This window comes from Vipera ursinii (assembly GCF_947247035.1).
Source record: "Vipera ursinii genome assembly, chromosome: 10".
Lineage (NCBI taxonomy): Eukaryota > Metazoa > Chordata > Lepidosauria > Squamata > Viperidae > Vipera > Vipera ursinii.
In genome coordinates this window covers 8175503-8197190 of record NC_139520.1, presented here as the reverse complement: position 1 = coordinate 8197190, position 21688 = coordinate 8175503, and positions in this window count along the sequence as shown.

Below are 21688 nucleotides of genomic sequence, written 5' to 3'. Positions count from 1 at the left end.
CACCACCACCCCCTCACATCCCGCACATAAACTGCTTCAACTCCTTGGAACGGCACTTTAGAGCATTGCATGCCAAAACAACTAGACACAGAGACAGTTTTCCCCCCTTGTGCCATCACTCTGCTAACTCCCACAGCATTGTCTTATGTCTAAGATATTTACCCATGCAGGATGGTTGTGCTACCATTGCCCTTCTCATCTTTTCTACTACCTTCTCCATTGCTATGTTATGATTACATACTTTGTTGTTTGTATGTACACTGAGAGCTTATGCACCGGAGGCAACTTCCTTGTGTGTCCAAACACGCTTGGTCAATAAAAGTATTCTATTCTATTCTGACTCCTGCAAGTCCCTTGGACTGCAAGGCGATCAAACCGGTCAGTCCTAGAGGAGATCAACCCTGACTGCTCTTTAGAAGGCCAGATCCTGAAGCTAAAACTCAAATACTTTGGCCACCTAATGAGAAGGAAGGACTCACTGGAGAAGAGCCTCATGCTGGGAAAGATTGAGGGCAATAGAAGAAGGGGATGACAGAGAATGAGGTGGCTGGATGGAGTCACTGAAGCAGGAGGCGTGAGCTTAAATGGACTCCAGAAGATGGTAGAGGACAGGAAAGCCTGGAGGAACGTTGTCCATAGGGTCGCGATGGGTCGGACACGACTTCGCAACTAACAACAACATTCTGTTGTCATTAATTCTCAGGCTAATGAATTGTTGTTGCTGAACTTCCTTTCAACCCAAGGAAAACTAGCTCTCGACTTACTTCTTTACAATTGTGAGTTGGATTATTTGTCTGAATATTCTTCAAGAGCTTTGCTGAGTTGGGAAATCTGTCTGTGTTGGAGGCTGTTGGGCATATGGGCTACACAGGAATGACAGTTGAGAAAGGTTGTGTACCTTCAATGACCACAAGATGGAGAGAGATCTTTAGAGATGGGTTGAGTAGCATGCCTTAAAAAAAAGAATACAAACTTTCTCCCACTAGATGGCATGTTAGTAGGTTTGGGTGTGTAAATCCTACACACCGCTTAATGGCACTTGTTTGTGAGTAGCTGACTTATATGCTAGTGCAGGGGTAGGCAACCTTGGCTCTTTTATGACTTGTGGACTTCAACTCCCAGAATGCCAGCCGGCTCAGGAATTCTGTGAGTTGAAGTCCACAAGTCATAAAAGAGCCAGGGTTGCCTACCCCTGTGCTAGTGTTATTTGCTATCATAATCCTGGTTTTTATGTTTATGCTAAAGGCACTTAACTGAATACTGGAGACAAAATCGGTAAAGGTAAAGGTTCCCCCACACATGCGTGCTAGTCGTTTCCGACTCTACGGGCCGGTGCTCATCTCCGTTTCAAAGCCGAAGAGCCAGTGCTTGTCCGAGGATGTCTCCATGGTTGTGTGGCCGGCATGACTAGACGCCAAAGGCGCACGGAACGCTGTTACCTTCCCACCGTTGTGGTCCCTATTTTTCTACTTGCATTTTTACGTGCTTTCGAACTGCTAGGTTGGCAGAAGCTGGGACGAGTAACCGGCGCTCACTCTGCTACACGGCACTCGGGATTCGACCCGCCAAACTGCCGACCTTCTGATTGACAAGCTCAGCGTCCTTGGAGACAAAATACTTGGCTGTATATATGAGTGTCTGGACTAGGTTGATCTTCATCTGGATTTGGCTTTGGATATGACTGAAGGTGTCAACTGTTGAATTTTCAGGAAAAGTTTTTTTTTAAATGCATTTCTCTTTCTTTTAACCATTTTAGTTATCTGTCAAACCATTTGGATTTTGCTATTATCAGTTTTGTTATTATCCTTCTTATCTTTCCTATTAGTATCATGTTGTTGTTTGTATGTTATGAATTATTATATCTCATGATGTATGATTTATCACTTTGCTGTTTGTATGTACACTGAGACCTTGTTTGTATGTATAGTTTATATTTTTATGTACACTGAGAGCTTCTGCACCAAATTCCCTGGGTTTCCAATCACACTTGGGGCAATAAAGAATTCTGTTCTATTTTCTTCCAACTCAGCCAGAGTTGGCTAAATCTATAAAACATCTTCAGGCAGTTTAGTTACTAGCCTAGTAATTATGGGCACCCAATGCGCTGAGTTTAGTTAGTTTTAATCTTAATTAGTGGGAGATTATATATGAATAATTTGCCTCACCTCTCCTCCCCATATTCCATGCAGAAAGCCTGTGGTTACACTTGCCTTTTGCAAGATCATGCTTTCTATAAATATTGGCATGTGGATTAACAGTTGTAGAACCCCTCAGGTGGAAAAAAAACAAAAACTCTCAAATTACCACCAGGCCACCAGTCAAGTAAGCCAAAAGCCAATCAAGAAACTGCCAAAGAAGCCAACAGCAAACAGCCCAAGCAAAGAATTTCTAAGACCACCTCCAAAAACACCGTCAGGGAAAGACACTAGACTAGAATATATAGCAAACCCCACTCCTTACTAGCACGGATGATGTTACCTAGTTTGGGTAATGAAACATCTGCAAGAAAACAATGAAGCTCAGAGAGATTAATTGCCCAAGATTAATTTTCATCCCATCTGTTTTAGCTTTATTCCCAAGTCTGAAATGAGGGTTTAAAGACCAGAATGGGCTGGTTATGTACACTCTGCCAAGGCAGAACAAAACAGATCTAATTACAGCTTAAAGTAATCTGCAAATCCACCATCTTTCTCTCAAATTCACCGTACTTTGTACTTATAAAATAAGTATACCGTATTTGTAAAAACCTTAGGCTGGATCAGAAAGAATGAAAACCAAATCAGTTTTTCGGAAGACATACATTCGGAAACCAAATAAATGAACACAGCTCAGGAGTTGTGTGTTTTTATTTGTTCAGCTGGTTCATATTGCTAATGTCAGCTTGTTATGGGCATTATTGCCTTTCCTTTGGTATTTCTTACTAACAGGAGACTGTTTCCACCAGTTCCAGCACTCATTTCAACAAACATCCCTTTTCTCTGAGGAAGATTCCAAGGTTTCGGTTTGAAGCCATGATCAAAACTAGGCCATTGAGACGGGGAGGCCTGTGGAACAGGTTTTACCCAATTTCTTGGAATAGCCTCAGTTGAGGACTATAAACAGCTTCGGGATCAGCCTGGGGCAGAAACTTCATGTGATGCTTCCTCCGTTGCTTTATCTCCGAACTTTGCCATAGATTGAAATGCTTGGGAAAACTTGGGCCTAGCTCTTTGCTTCAACATCTCTCAAAGAGTTTTCTTCTCCTTCCCCCCCCAAAGAAAAGATCCTTTCTGCCAGAAATGATCTAACTCAGGGGTCCTCAACCTTGGCAACTTTTAAGACTTGTGGACCTGAGGGCTCTCTTACCTTGTGCCCTGCCTTTGTGAAGTGGTTGTTTTGTTTCTCCAATGCACAGATCTGCACCTGTCTCCCTGCACTGTACTGCACATACCGCATCGCTCAGTCTGCGTCTGGGTACTTTAGGCGTTAAATGTACCATCACTTGAAAGGAATATGCAGAAATTGCCCTGACTGGCTCCCCCTGTCTCATTTTCTCCCTTCCAGGTTGAGTTCAGCAATGTACCATCGGGAGGCATTTTCGAGAAAACAAAGGCAATTTTCTGCTTCTCCTACAATGCTTTTAGTCTTGCCATTAACGGAAGCTTTCTAGGTCAGCATAGAGTCAGGAAGACATTGTAAGAGAATACAGCTATATAAAAGCAATGCAGAATTTGTGGTGGTAGTGGGGGGGAAGGCCTTGTAATGTACATAGGGAACAGCACAACAGATAAGAGGAAATTTACCAGCAGCATCCTGATTTGACAATATACATGGCGTGAAGAAATGACATCAGAGGGCTGTTAAAGATCTTGGTAGAATGAAAATATCTCTATCGGCTGCCAAAAGGAATCACAGACAGGCGGTGCCAGTGTTGTAGAGGCCAAAACTCTGCCTGTCTTGCCTTATTGGGCACTGGAGAATGTCTAGGCTTTGTTTCTCTTCCATTTGTGATACTTTTAGGGTAGTTCAGGGAAATGGCTTTCTAACATGTTGGTCATTGCATTTCTCCAAATGGTTCTGTCTATTTCATTGGCCCACAGCTAATTTTTTTTCTCTTTGAAGTTATTGGGTTCATTAATATTCGCATCTAATGATTAAAATCTACAGGGTCCTTTGCTGCCTTCTCACCTTCAAACTAAAAGAAATGGCCAGAACTATGCTAGGAAGGAAAAAGCTGTGAAGATAACCCTCAAACCAACTTGTCATAGGGAAGATTACAGATTACTCTTCCTAACACCATGGCTAGATTCACACAAGAAGCTAGGCTAAAGTGGGATTGAGCAGCACATTCTAGGAACCCAGCTGGAAACTTAGCATATGGTGCGAATTACTAGCCTATCATGTTAATCCCTGATAGTTGTAATGAAGCATTTCACGGGAACACAGAAACTGTGCTTTGTCCAGCCAGGGCTAGGGGTTTAATGAGAACTCAATCTTCCACTAACCCAGTTACATCTCCTTGCTATCAGCCACCATTTCCTTGCAGTTCTTTTACTTAGAAGGTTAGGAATGATAGCTGACTAAGTTTAGCCTTCCTGCCAGAGAGCTGAGTAAAGTTAGTTTAGCCCTGAATGGATTCCTTTGAGGTTAAACGGAACAGCACTGAATTAGTGATCTGAGTCATTTAACCCTTTTTATGCAATGTTCCCATTACAATGGACCTTCCTTTGACCTACTTGTTACAAAAGCAGGATAAGTGTGGTCTACGGTTGAATAGCAGTTGAGGTAAGATCTCCCCAGTCCACACTGAACAATGCAATCACTACATAATCTCACATTTGAACAGCTTCTCTTCAATTCAGAAGGACCACACAGCCAATAGTTCTATTTAAATTAATATTTGGTCACTTACATTGATTGTATCAGAGTGATCCATTTTATGGATAGTTGTGTATATATAAATGTATATATTATGTACATTTGCCCTTATCATAGTCAGTGGAGGGGAGTTCTGTTCCCGGAGTTGAAAAATTTCGATGTCTGGTGTGTGTGTGTGTGTGTGTGTGTGTGTGTGTGTGTGTGTACATAGACATAGAAATATGTACACACACAAACACAAATTTTTCAATTCCAGGAACAGCACTGAATATGGTAAGTGCAAATGTAGGGATCTATCTCTCCCTAGCTATTAAACTTGAGTTTCTAATAAAAAGAACAAAAAAGACTGCTAGCATCTTTTTTTTCCTAGCCCTTCCGTTAAGAGGAAGAATCTGGTAGGAGCCATGATCCTGTGGACAGGAAGGAGATTGGTGGGTTTTCTGCCCATTCCCATATTCTAGTTGGCGAAGCAAACTAGAAATCACTCTGGTGACTACTAACTAAGTTTAGAGGCAGACTACAGTCTGCGAGACTCAAAAGCAGCATAATAGAGGCATTGTTTATGATGTACAATATTTATTACATTAGTCACTGGTGCAACAGGCTTGGCAGGTTTATTAAAGGATCCTGCAAAATCTGATTCTATCGTCTGAGTGCTCAAGTGAAATAAGAATCTAGAAGACGTGCAATCAGGATCTCACATAATTCCGTATGTGCCAAAGACCTGCATGTACAGATCAACAACTCAATTACGTTGAGTTTGATTTACTTCTGTGTACAGGCCAACCAATAGTCTCACTCAGACAGGAGGTAGACAGGCTTGGACAAGAATGTCAACTTTGTGTTCACAGCTTAAGTTAAACACAGGGAATTCGTGATCCTCTGGTACCCCAAGTTCAAAAGGCTGAACATTATCAGCCTGTTTTTCAGAGATTAGATGGTTTAGGTGTGCGAATAGGAGCAGTTTTCCTGGGGGGGGGAGGGCTGCTACTCTCCTTTCTTCTTAAACATCTTCCCAGGCCAATCATGATTTTAAAAGAATTAGTCATACGATATCCTCCAATAATGTTGCTTCCTCCCTGGCACCCTGCTACAGTTGTTCAAAAGGATGGGAGTCTAAGCTGCAGCCATTGCTTCGCCAGTGTTATCCAGTTCTAGCTTAAAAGGCCTATTATGGCTTGTTCAGCAAACCATGGCCTAGAGGGAAGGATGGACAGACCAAGTCAAATCACTATGTTTATGTGGGGTCCTTGGTGCTCTCTGAACTTAATAGTTTTCTTGCAGACATTTCATTACCCAACTAGATAACATCATCCGTGCTCGAAAGGAGAGGGGCTTTTAGCATTGATGGTGTTACCTAGTTGGGTAATGAAACATCTGCAAGAAAGCAGCCAAGCTTACAGAGTACCAAGGACCCTACACTTCAACCCTGAGCTACAAATAATCTCTTCTATTGTTAGATTTATGTTAAAGTTGATCGGCAGCTTTCAGCCCAAGAGTTTATGTGTGGCCCACACAATACCTTCAAAGATGCCAGTGACCAGTTAGAATTAATTACCTGCTCCTTTGCTGGTGGCTTATTAGTGGGAAGCATAAAGGACGATTGCAATTAAGAGGGGAGCGGGTGTCCCACCTATAAATGGAGCCGATGACACTGAGAAAATAAGACGTGGAACTGGAAAGGAATGTGCCTATTCTTAAACAAGACACAGCATGGTGGAATAAGCTTATACCTGCAATTTGCAATCCAAACTTTTGGCTGTGTATAGTTTAAAACAGGAGTCTTCAAACTTGGCCCTTTTATGATTTGTGGAATTCTGGGTGTTGAAGTCCACAAGTCATCAAAGGGCCAAGTTTGAAGACCCCTGGTTTAAAACCAGAGTATACGAAGGACCTCATCATAAAGCTGGAAACTGGAAATATCAATCAGGAGTTTAGCTTTACTGAAGACATGTTGCTTGTACTCTAAGCTATAGTTTAAAGAAGACACTCCAATTAGCCCATGTCACCCTAAGAAGCTATCAATCACTGTTTGCAAACTCCAGTGATAGGAATAGGTACATAGTCAAATCAGACAAAGCAGGCTTGACAAGGGCTTAGTCTAGTCAGCATGCATTTGTAACTGTACCATCTGGGTTTAGGTTACAGCCTCTGCTATCAGCTGATGTGCAAAACCCATCCATTATCAGCAGTGTTGGAGATACGTAATTTCTGCTGGGTTTTTTTTATTGACTAACTTGCAGTAAAGCTTCCTTTGGAAACAGCTGTCAACCAAAACATGCAGGCTTTACTGTTTGCTAAGCAATAATGCCAGGCAAAGAACCAAGGAAAGCTAGTCTTTAGATCTTTTGCTTATCTCCAAAGAGTTATCACTAGAGGTTTAATGGAGCCCTTGAGATGAAGAGATTTATCAAAACAAAGTGCAGAATCAGCATACTCTACATTTCAAGATTTGCCACCTGTTTTTTTAAGGGTTGGCAAAGCTACAGAAGCAAAAAAAAAGATGTATGTTGGTGTGATTGGGATTTAATTTAGGAGATGCATTTTAACTTGATTTAATAACTACTTTTCAACTTATTGATGAATATCTTTACATTAGGAGAACCTCAACACAGGTGTGTTCTTAATTGCAAATACATTGATGCCATCCTGAGATCTTCCACAACGTTAGCATTATTTTCAAGTTTTGGAAGATCTCAAGATGCCATCCGCATAGTTAGAACAAATAAGGCACCCTTATGAAGTTTCTATTAATGTGAAAATTATTTTAAAATCAGGGGGAAAAAAGATGTCATCTTTTTGACATGGATGTTTTCATGATGGCCCTCAGGAGCTGGAAAAATAAGATAAGGTGCCATAGTCATAGAAACGTTGATATACAAAACCCTGATTTTTAGATGCCTTGTAAAAATGACAACATATTGTTACCGGTAGTTTAATTATCATTCCTTGCAGGAAGAAATTTTTGAAAGTTCTTTGTATCTCAGCTGGGAGAAAAGAGGGTTTTTTTCTTGCTCATTATAAACTTGAAATATTAGGCCAGCCGGCAGTAGTTATAATATTATTGCACTTCATTTTTCTCTACTTTCAGGAAAAAGGCCATAAAAAGTTTCCAGATTTTAAAAAGGAACTTCTTATTTTGTCCCTGACCAGGCTTAAGTACCACTTTATAATGTACCACTTTATAATGCCTTGGTAAGACCACATAGAAAAAAAGATGTTAAGACTCTTTAGAGTCTTTTTTTAAAGAATGCAGAGAAGAGCAACAAAGATGGTTAGAAGACTGGAGGCTAAAACATATGAAGAACGGTTGCAGGAATTGGGTATGTCGAGTCTAATGAAAAGAAAGACTTCGCGTGGCATGATAGCAGTGTTCCCAATATTTGAGGGGCTGCCACAAAGAAGAGGGGGTCAACCTATTCTCTAAAGCACCTGAAGGCAAAAGCAATGAATAGAAGCTAATCTAGGGGAGAGCCAACTGAGAACTAAAGAGAAATTTCCTGACAGTGTGAACATTTAACCAGTGGAACAGCTTGAGTCCAGAAGTTGTGAGTGGAGATTTTTAAGGAGAGATTGGACAGTCATTTGTTTGAGGGCCTAGACCAGGGGTAGGCAACCTTGGCTTTTTTATGACTCGTGGACTTCAACTCCCAGAATTCCTGAACCAGCCTGGCTCAGCTTGGAAACCTCTCCCTTTCCCCTCAGCATGGCTGACTCAGGAATTCTGGGAATTGAAGTCCACGAGTCATGAAAGAGCCAAGGTTGCCTACCCCTGGCCTAGACTAGAAGACCTCGAAATTCCCTTCTAATTCTATTATTCTGTTAAGTAGAACTCCGGCAGATCCCAGCTCTTGGCAGCCACTGACAAGGTGCCACAGACATAGAAAATCTATACAGCAAGTTGTATAAAAGAGGGAAAACACCATCTGAATAGCAAAATAGCAAGCTACAGAGTCTAACCTCCCCTCGCAGAGAGCTGAGGATGAAGCAGAGGAGACATCACAAGAACACAACAATAGATGCTGTGGCATTTTTGTGCTGTGGGCATAAGGGGAAAGTTCTGAATCTGTTTATAAACCAGGCCAATTCTTAGTCCAGAATGTGCATAATCTTTGCACACCTCTGACTGTTCTTCCTGTTAGTAGTGTGGGCTGGGGTTGTTGACACCTTTACGTTTTATCTTTAGACGTGTGTCACTTTCTTTTGTCATGTAGTCCTGTTGCATCAATTTGCCACAACTGTGTCCCAATCTCCTTCTCAAAAGAAGAAAATCAGGGTGGCGTTCCTCATGTCTCCTGCTTTATCTCAGCTATAAAAACTCTTTGGGGTGATGTAAGTTAGACGGAGGAAGAATAAAAATGCCTAAGATTTAGGTAAGAGAAGGTAGGCGGTTTCCTCAATTATAGCTGACACAGCCCCTAGGTCCTTTTAAAGGATCCTTTGTAATGTAAAGGTAAAGGTAAAGGTTCCCCTGCACATGCGTGCTAGTCGTTTCCGACTCTAAGGGCCGGTGCTCATCTCCGTTTCATAGCCGAAGAGCCAGCGCTTGTCCGAGGACGTCTCCGTGGTCATGTGGCCGGCATGACTAGACACCAAAGGCGCATGGAACGCTGTTACCTTCCCACCGTAGTGGTCCCTATTTTTCTACTTGCATTTTTACGTGCTTTCGAACTGCTAGGTTGGCAGAAGCTGGGTGTCTTTCTCCCCCAAAAAAAGAAGAAAAAAAGGAAGAGCTCGTGCATAAAATTAAGCACCAACCATTAGCTCCATCTTTGTATATGAGCCCTTCGGGCCTTTTTTGAAAATGCAAAAAGGTATTTGGTCAGAAGTCAGCCTGTTGTTTGGAAGTGCGCTTACTTGCCTCTGGCGAAAAAGACAAAAGTAAAGTGGAAATTATAAGGCACAGCTTAAGAGGAGGGGGTTGTATGCCCCCCCTCATGTTAAGACTTTTTCTGTGAACATTCAGGAGCCCCCTCCCCCAGCATTGTTTTATTTTGGATAAAACGATATGTAATCAGGACAACCCATCTCCAGACTCAATTGTCCCAGTCTGACCACGGTCACCCCAGGAAAATGTTCTGGTGGTACCCCCACTTCCATGAACAGAGTGGGGCTGAAGCACAGAGGCGCCACTGGTAGCTCTTGTGTTGCAACCACAATTGGAGCGCCAGAATCTCCATTGTTAAGCCAGATGGATAATATGAGCCATGCCCAATTTTACAACCTTTTTGGCCATGGTTGTTAACTGAATCACTGCAGTTAAATGAGTGACATGGTGGTTAAGTGACTCCTGTTCCCCCCCCCATTGATTTTGCTTGTCATAAGTGGGTGGGAAGATCACAAATGATGACCCCAGGATGTGGCAATCCGCATACATTCATGCTGGTTGCCAAGAGCCCACATTCTGATCACATGGGGATGATAGGGATGCTGCCATGGTTGTTTAAGTTCAAGGACTGGCTGTAAGTCACCTTTTTCAGTGCCATTGTAACTTTGGTTGCTAAATGATTGGTTGCAAGTCAAGGACTACCTGTACTTTTGAATATCAATACATTGGTCTCTCCTTGATTTCATTTAGCAAGATGCTCAGAACTACGCTCTCATTACATGTAGATTAATCCTCTCTAGTTGGGTGAATGAATGAATGTTTGTTTTTTGTTGTTGTTGTTTCTTAGCATGGAGATGTCATGCACCTTGATGTTGAGATTAACCCTGGGTCTGTACAACACCATTAATTGCTGGAAATCTTTGGAGATTTGGTAGATGCCAGTTGAATAAATATTCCCAGACTGCCCACCAACCCAAGGGTATAGTCTCGCTCCAATGGGAATGGCCTCTCCCACTAGCTCCGGCAGAAGAGGCCTTCTGCTGTGCCCTTCCCCATCCTCTGGAATATCTTGCCTCTGGAAATGAGATCTTCCTCCACCATTCTGGTCTTCCAGAAGGACCTTAAAACTTGGCTCTGCTAGTTGGCTTGGAACCACAACAGGACGTGCCGGCGTCTACTTCCCTCCGCCCTGTGCGTTCTCACAGAGAGGGCCTCCTCAGGGTGCCACTGGTCAGAGAATGTCGACTGGTGGCCCCCAGGGGGAGATCCTTCTCTCTGGGTGCCCCGGAGCTATGGAACCAGTTACCGGTTGAGCTCCGGACGGCGCCCGATCTCCGCTCCGTTTGCCGCGATCTAAAAACATACTTGTTCGAGCAAGCCAGCCTGGCCTGAGGAGGGATTGGTGGGGTTTTTATTATTTTTATTGGGGCTTTTTATTAGGTATTAATTGTATTTTTAATGGGCATGTATTTAATTACTTTTTAACTTTTGTAATTCTGTGTTTTATTCTTGCCCTGTACACCGCCCTGAGTCCTTCGGGAGAAGGGCAGTATAGAAATATTAATAAATTAAATTAAATTAAATTATGCTAGAGGTGGTTGGTTGAATGAAAGTCAAAACCCCACCCCTGTACCTTCCATGCCCTTGGTTTTGAACCTGTGTTTAATTGTTCACTTCAATGCTTTTAATGTTCCTAGATTTATACTGTTATGCCATTGTAAGTTACCCAGAATCTCTCTGGATAGAGATACTGAACAGGCGACACATAAATTTAATAAATAAATGAATAGGATTTCCTCTTCCACAAACAACAATAGCTGGGTCACAGATCATAAATTTCATTATGATTTAGGGTAACATATGAAGCAGTGTGTAAATATTATAAACCTATTTACTTGCTTTCATCTTGTGTCTGAATAATCTGCAACTGTATTTTAGTAAATTAGAATGTTTAGGACTGAGCTTTTAACCAGTCAACTATTCTAGTCCTAGGTATAATTGCTAACTGTTCCTGCAATATGTTTACAAAGAAAAGCAGCAAGCTGTGGAGTCAAAATAGATATAAACTGACACAGGTATATAAAATAATAAAAGCTTACTTATCTCAATTATGTTTGGGTAAATATAATTTACCAACATAACACCCTATGTATAAGAAAAATGAGTAGCCCAGAGAAATCAAGACTTATTTCTATTGAAAACTACCTGCATAGAATGACTATTGGTACACCAATTTTGCAATATGATATAGGCCAGCATTATTATTACAATATCTGGTGATGGTACTGCACTAACCAATGATTTACATCATTGAGTTGACATAAGTAAAGCTAAAGTCAAGCAATTTATATTATGGTTTATCACAATCCATGAAAAATTCTCCTTAGTTCTAAGTTGGATCTCTCTTTAACAGTCTTCTACCTGTCATGTATGTGTTTCACTTTGAGAGTGGCTGTTGTGCCCACATTAAAAAAATGACAATAAAGGTTATCTCATCTTATCTTATTTCTTATTCTGCCATCAGGTGCTTTGGGATTTGTCTTCTCTGTCACATTGCCTCAAATATTGGAAGACAGCTATCATATCACCCCTGGTCCTTCTCTCCATTAGAATAGACATACTTAGTACCCACAACCATTCATCGTATGGTTTAGAAACTTTTTTAAAATTTCATTTTAATTTAGTTCAGATTTATAGCCTATCTTTCCTCCAAGAGCTTAAGGAAGCTCTAGGCGCATGGTGGCGAACCTATGGCATGCAGAGCCCTTTCTGTGGTCACGCGCGCCATCGCCCCAGTCCTAGGCCTTCAGCTGGGTTTTATAAAAACTTTTCGCTTTAGGCCTCCACTGGCATGTGCAAAAAAAAAGATTAAATCAATCAATCAATTTTAACTTCTCACGGGAAAAAAAAGTTCTCGCAAAGTTGGAATTGATTGATTGAACTTTCTAGTCCCAACCAGTCTGCCATTACCACCGCACTCATGCCCACCCAATGGGCCACACCTACCCAATGGGCCAAGCCCACCTGGCACCCAACGATACATAAGTGGGTTTTGGGTTGTAGTTTGGGCACTCGGTCTCTAAAAGGTTCGCCATCACTGCTCTAGGCCCTTCCATGGTTCTAGAATAGGGGTCTTCAAACTTGGCCCTTTTATGACTTGTGGACTTCAATTCCCAGAATTCCTCATCCAGGCACGCTGTCTGAAGAATTCTGGGAGTTGAAGTCCCCAAGTCATAAAAGGGCCAAGTTTGAAGACCCCTATTCTAGAACAATGTTTTCACTTCTAAGCGGCACTGAGGAGAAGAGTTAAAATAAAAGCATGTAATGGAATCCTGTTGTTGAAGTCAAATGCCGCAGAAACAGCCTTCAATCAGAATCAGTTAAAACCAACAGTAGGTTGATGAAGTGTCTTTTCAAAAGTGTGTTGCAGCCAAATTGCTTCTCTTGTGCCCAGAAGTCAACATCTACCATCAACAACATACAGGAATTGGAGTCACTTAATAGGTAATCTTGAGCAAGTCTGTTCACCTAGCCTTTGCATAACACTTTATGTAATCAACACAGATGATCACAGAACTGTGTGCAATCAACCAAACAACTCATATCGTTATATGATCTGTCAGAATTGCAATTGGCGTCTGTTTATTATTATGGTGCTTAACTCCTTAAATCTGATAACCAAAGTGAAACATTAAAAATATTGAAATACCTCTAATACATGGGTACACATATTTATCAACAAACCTTTTTGTAATTGTGTTTCATTATGTGACCTCACATTCCCCCAGATCTGTTCTCTTCCTAAACAGAATGGTTAACTATCATTTCAAATTCAGTGGGATTTTATATTGTTTCAAATGCTATTTTCTTCTTATTTCCAACAATTTGTTTTCTTTCAACTGTAGCTGCCTTTGTTCGGGAATGTCAAATACCAGTTCAAGGGGATTACAGTCTCCAAAATACATAATATTTGGCTGATTTAACAGAAGTGAGACAGATCAGTTTTCCCCATTTTAATAAACAACCTGCTCAAGTAAAATTCTCATTTAAATCCAAGCTTTGCATCCAGGAAACCTGACAATTAGTGGTGGCCAACCAATTTGATTTGACCCAGAATAAACTCAAAAGTGTCTCACGTGATATCCCTTAAGGCATGTAAAGCAAACTCTTTCAACAAAACTACAGTATTCTTCAGTTGAACAGGTACAGAGTGTTATATATACTGTAGTCTTCAATTTATGACATTTGTGGTTGAAATTTCCGTCATAAGTCATTGCAGTCATCATGTACCTGGACCTGATTTTATGACCGTTTTATGGCAGTCATAAGTTGAGCCACTGGGTTCACTCAAATGCAATCACGTGATTGACTGGGGCTGTTACAATCATTGCAAATGCGAATTTAGATTATAAGTGATTTTTTTTAGCTTTGGACCATGGTTAAATGAAGTCGTAAGTCAAGGGCTATTTGTACTTTAAGATGTATAATCCAGCAAGCAGTTGAAAACACAATACTTGGTAAGATTGGAGAGTGTCAGAATTCAAGATGCACCTTTTTATGGTGAGAAGTCACAAAGAAGCTCATTGGATGATTTTTGCAAAGTTATTGAGTTATGTCCAAAAGTAGTGATATTACTTTTGCTCCTTCTCCTATCAGGCATCTTCCATATCTTCTAGTAGTATTTTTCATTGCTGGATCTAAATTTATTATACTATATATAGGTTGCCAGGAGAAGGTGCTTCACAACTTTAAGCTGTGTGGACTTTTAACTTCCAGAATTCCCTAGCCAACATGCCAAGTTTGCCAAGGTTGAGGAAAATTGGATAGGTTAGAATAGTCTGCTGTATTCATGAACACCATGTTGCTTATCTGTTACCAATGAGTAGAACTCACTGAAATGCATTGTATTTCTATTGCAAGTAAATTGGTGTTGTTGTTGTTCTTGTTGCTGTTTTTATAAAAATCTTATCCTAAGATTTTGTTCACAGGAACTAACCCACAATGTAGTTTCCTTTTTATTTATTTATTTATTTATTTATTTATTTATTTATTTATTTATTTATTTATTTATTTATTTATTTATTTTTATTACATTTATATCCCGCCCTTCTCCGAAGACTCAGGGTGGCTTACAAGCTTAGCAGTAGCCTTCATTCTATGTATATGCCTGCTTGTTAGGGCTTTCACACACACCCTAAGCGGCATTATTACAAAGTCAGCTTAATTGCCCCCAACAATCTGGGTCCTCATTTTACCTACCTCGGAAAGATAGAAGGCTGAGTCAACCTTGAGCCTGGTGGGACTCGAACCTGCACTAATTGCAGGCAGCTGGTGTTACTTAAGGAGGCATTAGCCCACTGCTCCACCAAGGCTCAGTACCTGTTGCATGCATCTGTTTATTATACTATTGCATGCATCTGCCCTATACCTGTTGCATGCATCTGTTTATAGTGGTTACAGTTTAGAAGCACTTTGCTAAAGTAATCTAAGGATGAGTCTGATTCATATTAAATGTTTGTTTATTTGGAATGTTGCTTGCCATGTGAGGCCAGCTGCCATGTTTTATAAATCCTGTTTTTATAGCTCATTATGATATAAAATCTTCTTTTATGTATGACTCTGTCTGAATTCAGTTAATATTTTGATATCACCCTATCCTACAGAGAGAAATCAAACCTGGTTTTCCCTTGACAAGGAACTCGATATAATGCAGAGAGATTATAATCAGCATGTCATAGCTTAATCCTTCCTTTTGATTTTAATTTTGCCTTGTGTTCTGCTTCATCTAGAACTCCATAAATGGTTTTTGACTTAAACAGTGCTTCAGTGGAAAGTGTCCTGAAAACTGCTGCCATGTTTATCAATTTAGATTTGCCTCTTCAATTATTTTGATGAATTTGAAAAGGCCTAATATACTATCTATTGCTAAGGGATTCCACTGGAGAAGGAAATGGCAAACCACTCCAGTATCTTTGCCATAAGGGACGCGGTGGCTCAGTGGGTTAGGACGCTGAGCTTGTCGATCAGAAGGTCGGCAGTTTGGCAGGTCGAATCCCGAGTGCCGCGTAACAGAGTGAGCGCCTGTTACTCGTCCCAGCTTCTGCCAACCTAGCAGTTCGAAAGCACGTAAAAAATGCAAGTAGAAAAATAGGGACCACTACGGTGGGAAGGTAACAGCGTTCTGTGCGCCTTTGGCGTTTAGTCATGCCGGCCACATGACCACGGAGACGTCCTCGGACAAGCGCTGGCTCTTCGGCTTTGAAACGGAGATGAGCACCGGCCCCTAGAGTCGGAAACGACTAGCACGCATGTGCGGGGGAGCCTTTACCTTTACCTTTTATCTTTGCCATGAAAACCCTATGGACAGTACCAAAAGGCAAAACGATATGACGCTGGAAGATGAGCCCCTCAGGTCGGAAGGCGTCCAATATGCTACTGGGGAAGAGCAGAGGGCTAGTACTAGTAGCACCAGAAAGAATGAAGCGACTGGGCCAAAGCCGAAAGGACGCTCAGCTGTGGATATGTCTGGTGGTGAAAGGAAAGTCTGATGCTGTAAAGATTTTTTCTCCATAGGAACCTGGAATGTAAGATCCATGAATCAAGGAAAGCTGGACGTGGTCAAACAAGAGATGACAAGACTAAACATCGACATCTTAGGTATCAGCGAACTAAAATGGACAGGAATGGGTGAATTTAATTCAGATGACCATCAGGTATACTACTGCGGGCAAGAATCCCTCAGAAGAAATGGAGTAGCCTTCATAGTCAATAAAAAAGTAGGAAAAGCAATACTGGGATACAATCCTCAAAATGACAGAATGATCTCAGTTCGAATCCAAGGCAAACCATTCAATATCACAGTAGTCCAAGTCTATGCCCCAACCACCGGTGCTGAAGAGGATGAAATTGACCGGTTCTATGAAGCCCTACAGCACCTTATAGAACTAACACCCAAAAATGATGTCCTTATCATCATGGGGGATTGGAATGCTAAAGTAGGAAGCCAAAAGATAACGGGAATAACAGGCAAGTTTGGCCTTGGAGTACAAAATGAAGCAGGGCACAGGCTGATAGAATTTTGTCAAGAGAATACTATGGTGATAGCAAACACTCTTTTCCAACAACCCAAGAGACGGCTCTACACATGGACATCACCAGACGGTCAACACAGAAATCAGATTGACTATATGCTCTGCAGCCAAAGATGGAGAAGCTCTATACAGTCAGTAAAAACAAGACCAGGAGCTGACTGTGGATCAGACCATGAGCTTCTTGTTGCAAAGTTTAGGCTTAAATTAAAGAAAGTAGGGAAAAGCGCTAGGCCAGTCAGGTATGAATTAAATCATATCCCTGTTGAATATACAGTAGAGGTGACAAATAGATTTAAGGAATTAGATCTGATAGACAGAGTGCCTGAAGAACTATGGACAGAGGTTCGCAACATTGTACAACAGGTAGCAACCAAAACCATCCCAAAGAAAAAGAAATGCAAGAAAGCAAAATGGCTGTCTGAGAAAGCTTTGCAAATAGCTGAGGAAAGGAGGGAAGCGAAAGGCAAGGGAGAAAAAGAAAGATACGCCCAATTAAATGCAGAATTCCAAAGAATAGCTAGAAGAGATAAGAATGCCTTCTTCAATGAACAATGCAAAGAAATAGAAGAAAACAATAGAATAGGGAGGACCAGAGATCTTTTCAAGAAAATTGGAGAGATGAAAGGAACGTTTCATGCAAAAATGGGCATGATAAAGGACCAAAATGGCAGGGACCTAACAGAGGCAGAAGAGATTAAGAAGAGGTGGCAAAATTACACAGAAGAACTATACAAGAATGAGCTTAACGTCCCTGATAATCATAATGAGGTGGTCACTGACCTCGAGCCAGACATCCTAGAATGTGAAGTGAAGTGGGCCTTAGAAAAGCTGAGCAACAACAAAGCTAGTGGAGGTGACAGTATTCCAGCTGAGCTATTCAAAATCTTAAACGATGATGCAGTAAAAGTGCTACACTCAATTTGCCAGCAAATTTGGAAAACTCAACAGTGGCCACAGGATTGGAAAAGATCAGTTTACATTCCAATTCCAAAGAAAGGCAGTGCCAAAGAATGTTCAAACTATCGCACCATTGCACTCATTTCTCATGCTAGTAAAGTTATGCTTAAAATTCTACAAGCTAGACTCCAGCAGTATGTGGATCGAGAACTACCAAAAGTACAGGCAGGATTTCGAAGAGGCAGAGGAACTAGAGATCAAATTGCTAACATACGCTGGATCATGGAGAAAGCTAGAGAGTTCCAGAAAAACATCTACTTCTGCTTCATTGACTATGCTAAAGCCTTTGATTGTGTGGATCATAACAAACTCTGGCAAGTCCTTAAAGAGATGGGCATACCAGACCATCTTATTTGTCTCTTGAGAAACCTATATGCGGGCCAAGAAGCAACAGTGAGAACTGGACACGGAACCACTGACTGGTTCAAAATTGGGAAAGGAGTCCGGCAAGGCTGTATACTGTCGCCTTGCCTATTTAACTTATATGCAGAGCACATCATGAGAAATGCAGGGCTAGATGAATCAAAAGTTGGAATTAAGATTGCCGGAAGAAACATCAACAACCTAAGATATGCAGATGATACCACTCTAATGGCAGAAAGTGAAGAAGAACTAAAGAGCCTCGTGTTGCGGGTGAAGAAGGAGAGTGCAAAAGTTGGGTTGAAACTTAACATTAAGAAAACCAAGATCATGGCATCCGGCCCTCTCAATTCCTGGCAAATAGATGGGGAGGAAATGGAGGTAGTGACAGATTTTATTTTCCTGGGCTCCAAGATCACTGCAGATGGGGACTGTAGCCAAGAAATTAAAAGACGCTTGCTCCTTGGGAGGAAAGCCATGGCAAATCTAGACAGCACACTAAAAAGCAGAGACATCACCCTGTCAACAAAAGTGCGTATAGTCAAGGCTATGGTCTTCCCAGTTGCAATGTATGGCAGTGAAAGCTGGACCATAAGAAAGGCTGAGCGCCAAAGAATTGAAGCCTTTGAACTATGGTGCTGGAGAAGACTCCTGCGAGTCCCTTGGACTGCAAGGCGATCAAACCGGTCAGTCCTAGAGAAGATCAACCCTGACTGCTCTTTAGAAGGCCAGATCCTGAAGCTAAAACTCAAATACTTTGGCCACCTAATGAGAAGGAAGGACTCACTGGAGAAGAGCCTAATGCTGGGAAAGATTGAGGGCAAGAGAAGAAGGGGACGACAGAGAATGAGGTGGCTGGATGGAGTCATTGAAGCAGTAGGCGTGAGCTTAGATGGACTCCAGAAGATGGTAGAGGACAGGAAGGCCTGGAGGAACATTGTCCATAGGGTCGCGATGGGTCGGACACGACTTCGCAACTAACAACAACAACAACAACAACACTGCTAAGGGACACATTGGCTTAGTGGGTTAGGACGCTGAGCTTGTTGATCAGAAGGTCGGCAGTTTGGCGGGTCAAATCCCGAGTGCCGCGTAACAGAGTGAGCGCCTGTTACTCGTCCCAGCTTCTGCCAACCTAGCAGTTCAAAAGCACATAAAAACGCAAGTACAAAAATAGGGACCACTACGGTGGGAAGGTAACAGCGTTCTGTGCACCTTTGGCGTCTAGTCATGCCGGCCACATGACCACGGAGACATCCTCGGACAAACACTAGCTCTTCAGCTTTGAAACGGAGATGAGCACCAGCCCCTAGAGTGGGAAACGACTAGCACGCATGTGCAGGGGAACCTTTACCTTTACCTTAATATATATCTGTTACAGAGACTCCCAGGGGTGGGGTTGAATAAAAATCCATCTAGGTTTACCACAAGCCTTCCTGTTTTACATCAGCCTCCTTAACTTGATCATCTCCAGATGTTTAGGACTAGAAGTCCTTCAACCAGTTTGGTCAGGCTGCTTGGGGTTACAGGAGCTGAATACACTTGAATGGCACCAGATTTGCCTTTGAGATGATCAGCCAACCTAGAATCAACCCAGTCCCTGGTCAACACATGCTGGAATGTGTTTTAAAAGCTTGTCCATGGTAATATTGGTGAAAAGATATTCATCCATAAATACCACGTTCATTAAACATGAAGGTTATCAATAGCGGCATGTTGGCTAAGCTTACTCATTGCCCTAAGCTCTACTTGGTTTAGACATTGTTTGGAATTTTAGAAAATTAGATTTGTATAACCCTAATAAAAGGGTGCATAACTTTTTTTTCAGGTCAACCATCTTTGGCCTTTGAGAAGGGGAACCATTGATGTACTACAAAAAGTAGATGGGGCTGGATAAAAAAAAATAAGCAAGCTCAGGAATAAATATACATTTGATTTAGCATTAATTAAGAGGGCATTAATTTCACTGAACCTGCTTTCCAACGTGTTTAATAATTTCCTTCCTCATTAGAAAGTTTCCTGGGAACTTTTTCAGTGTTTCTCAAACTTGGCCACTTTAAGATGTGCAGACCTCATCTCCGAGTGGGGAATTGTGGGTTTTGAAGTCCACACAACTTAAGTGTGAGAAAGACTGTTCTACAACGTTAATGCTCAAAAGTGCTATACAGTGATGTAGTCTGGGAAATTAAAATGTCAGCTCTTAGCCCAATCTTATTAACATAAACTGATTCAATGCAAGATCCTGTGCTAGGATTATGATTATCCTGAAGAAATTCCCAGTAACAATCTGAGTCACATCACAGTGCCTTATTTCAGGAACACCCTGCTTCTCCTGGACATTTATGTCTGACCATCTTGATTTGGATCAGTTTTGGCACATTGTTTCTATTTCCATTGAAGCAACTTCCCACCCCTAACTTTCTGGGCCAAATGCTCAAGCTTCAAAGTCAGGATGTGGCCTGAATTCAAATCAATGAAACCACTCCAGAGGTTGTACCAGACACCAATATCCTGGAAGAAATTGACTGCAGATTATAATCAGGGTGAAGCACTGTCACTTGTATAAAAGGGTGTAGGTGTGTTTGTGAAGCAAGACAAGCCTCTCTAATTTCCCTGTTGGGCTAATCTGCTTAACCCCACATCTGTGCTATTGTGATGACTGAGCCGGTGTCAGCTAGTAACACAGCCATTAACCTGCATGAATAAAACAGGAAGATTTGATTCGCCTCCTGACCCAAATACCAGCATGCCTTTCCATTAGAAGTAATTTAATGTGTGATGTTTTTCATAGATGGGACTCGGCTCCGTGAAAACAAAAACACAGCCATCAACACTTGCCACGTGCCACGTCTGTGCTTATAATGGACCTTGGCTCAGTTTTGTGTGCAATGGTAAACTGGAATTCTTGGCCCTGCTGGCTAAAACTCTGCAAAATGATCATATATTGGTAATCCTTCCAAATGTTCTCCCTGTTTTCTTTGCCCAGAAAGTTTGGGCCATGGCACATGCCAAAGAGTGCATGGAAAAGCAAAGTGTATTATACTACAAATATCGTCTTGTTAATGCCAGAAAACATACCAGTTACTGCCCACTGTATCCAGTGATGGGATCTGAACAGGGAGGCTACTGGCAAAAAAAAGTCAGGAAACATTGTTTGGAAGTGTGAAAGTCTGTGAGTTCAATTCCCAGAGGAAGGCTTGAACCTCACAGAAAGCAACATCTGGCTATCCAAATCTGATGAGTCCCAATAAGGACAGAACTGGGTACGTGATGTCTCCTGCTGGTCTATTTATTGGAGGTCTGCAAACAGTTTGAGTTTGAAATGTTTTGAACACAAAGTATTTAAGCCAAGGGTCTTCAAACTTGGCCCTTTTATGACTTTTGGACTTCAACTCCCAGAATTCCTTAGCCAGGTATGTGTGGCTGGCTGAGGAATTCTGGGAGTTGAAGTCCACAAGTCATGAAAGGGCCAAGTTTGAAGACCCCTGATTTAAGCTCAAAATGCCTTCTTTGAGTCTGAACCTTCTGTTCCAACGGCGGGGTGGACAGAGAGTGGCCTTGACGGACAGGACCCTTACCAAGGCAAGGATCAGAT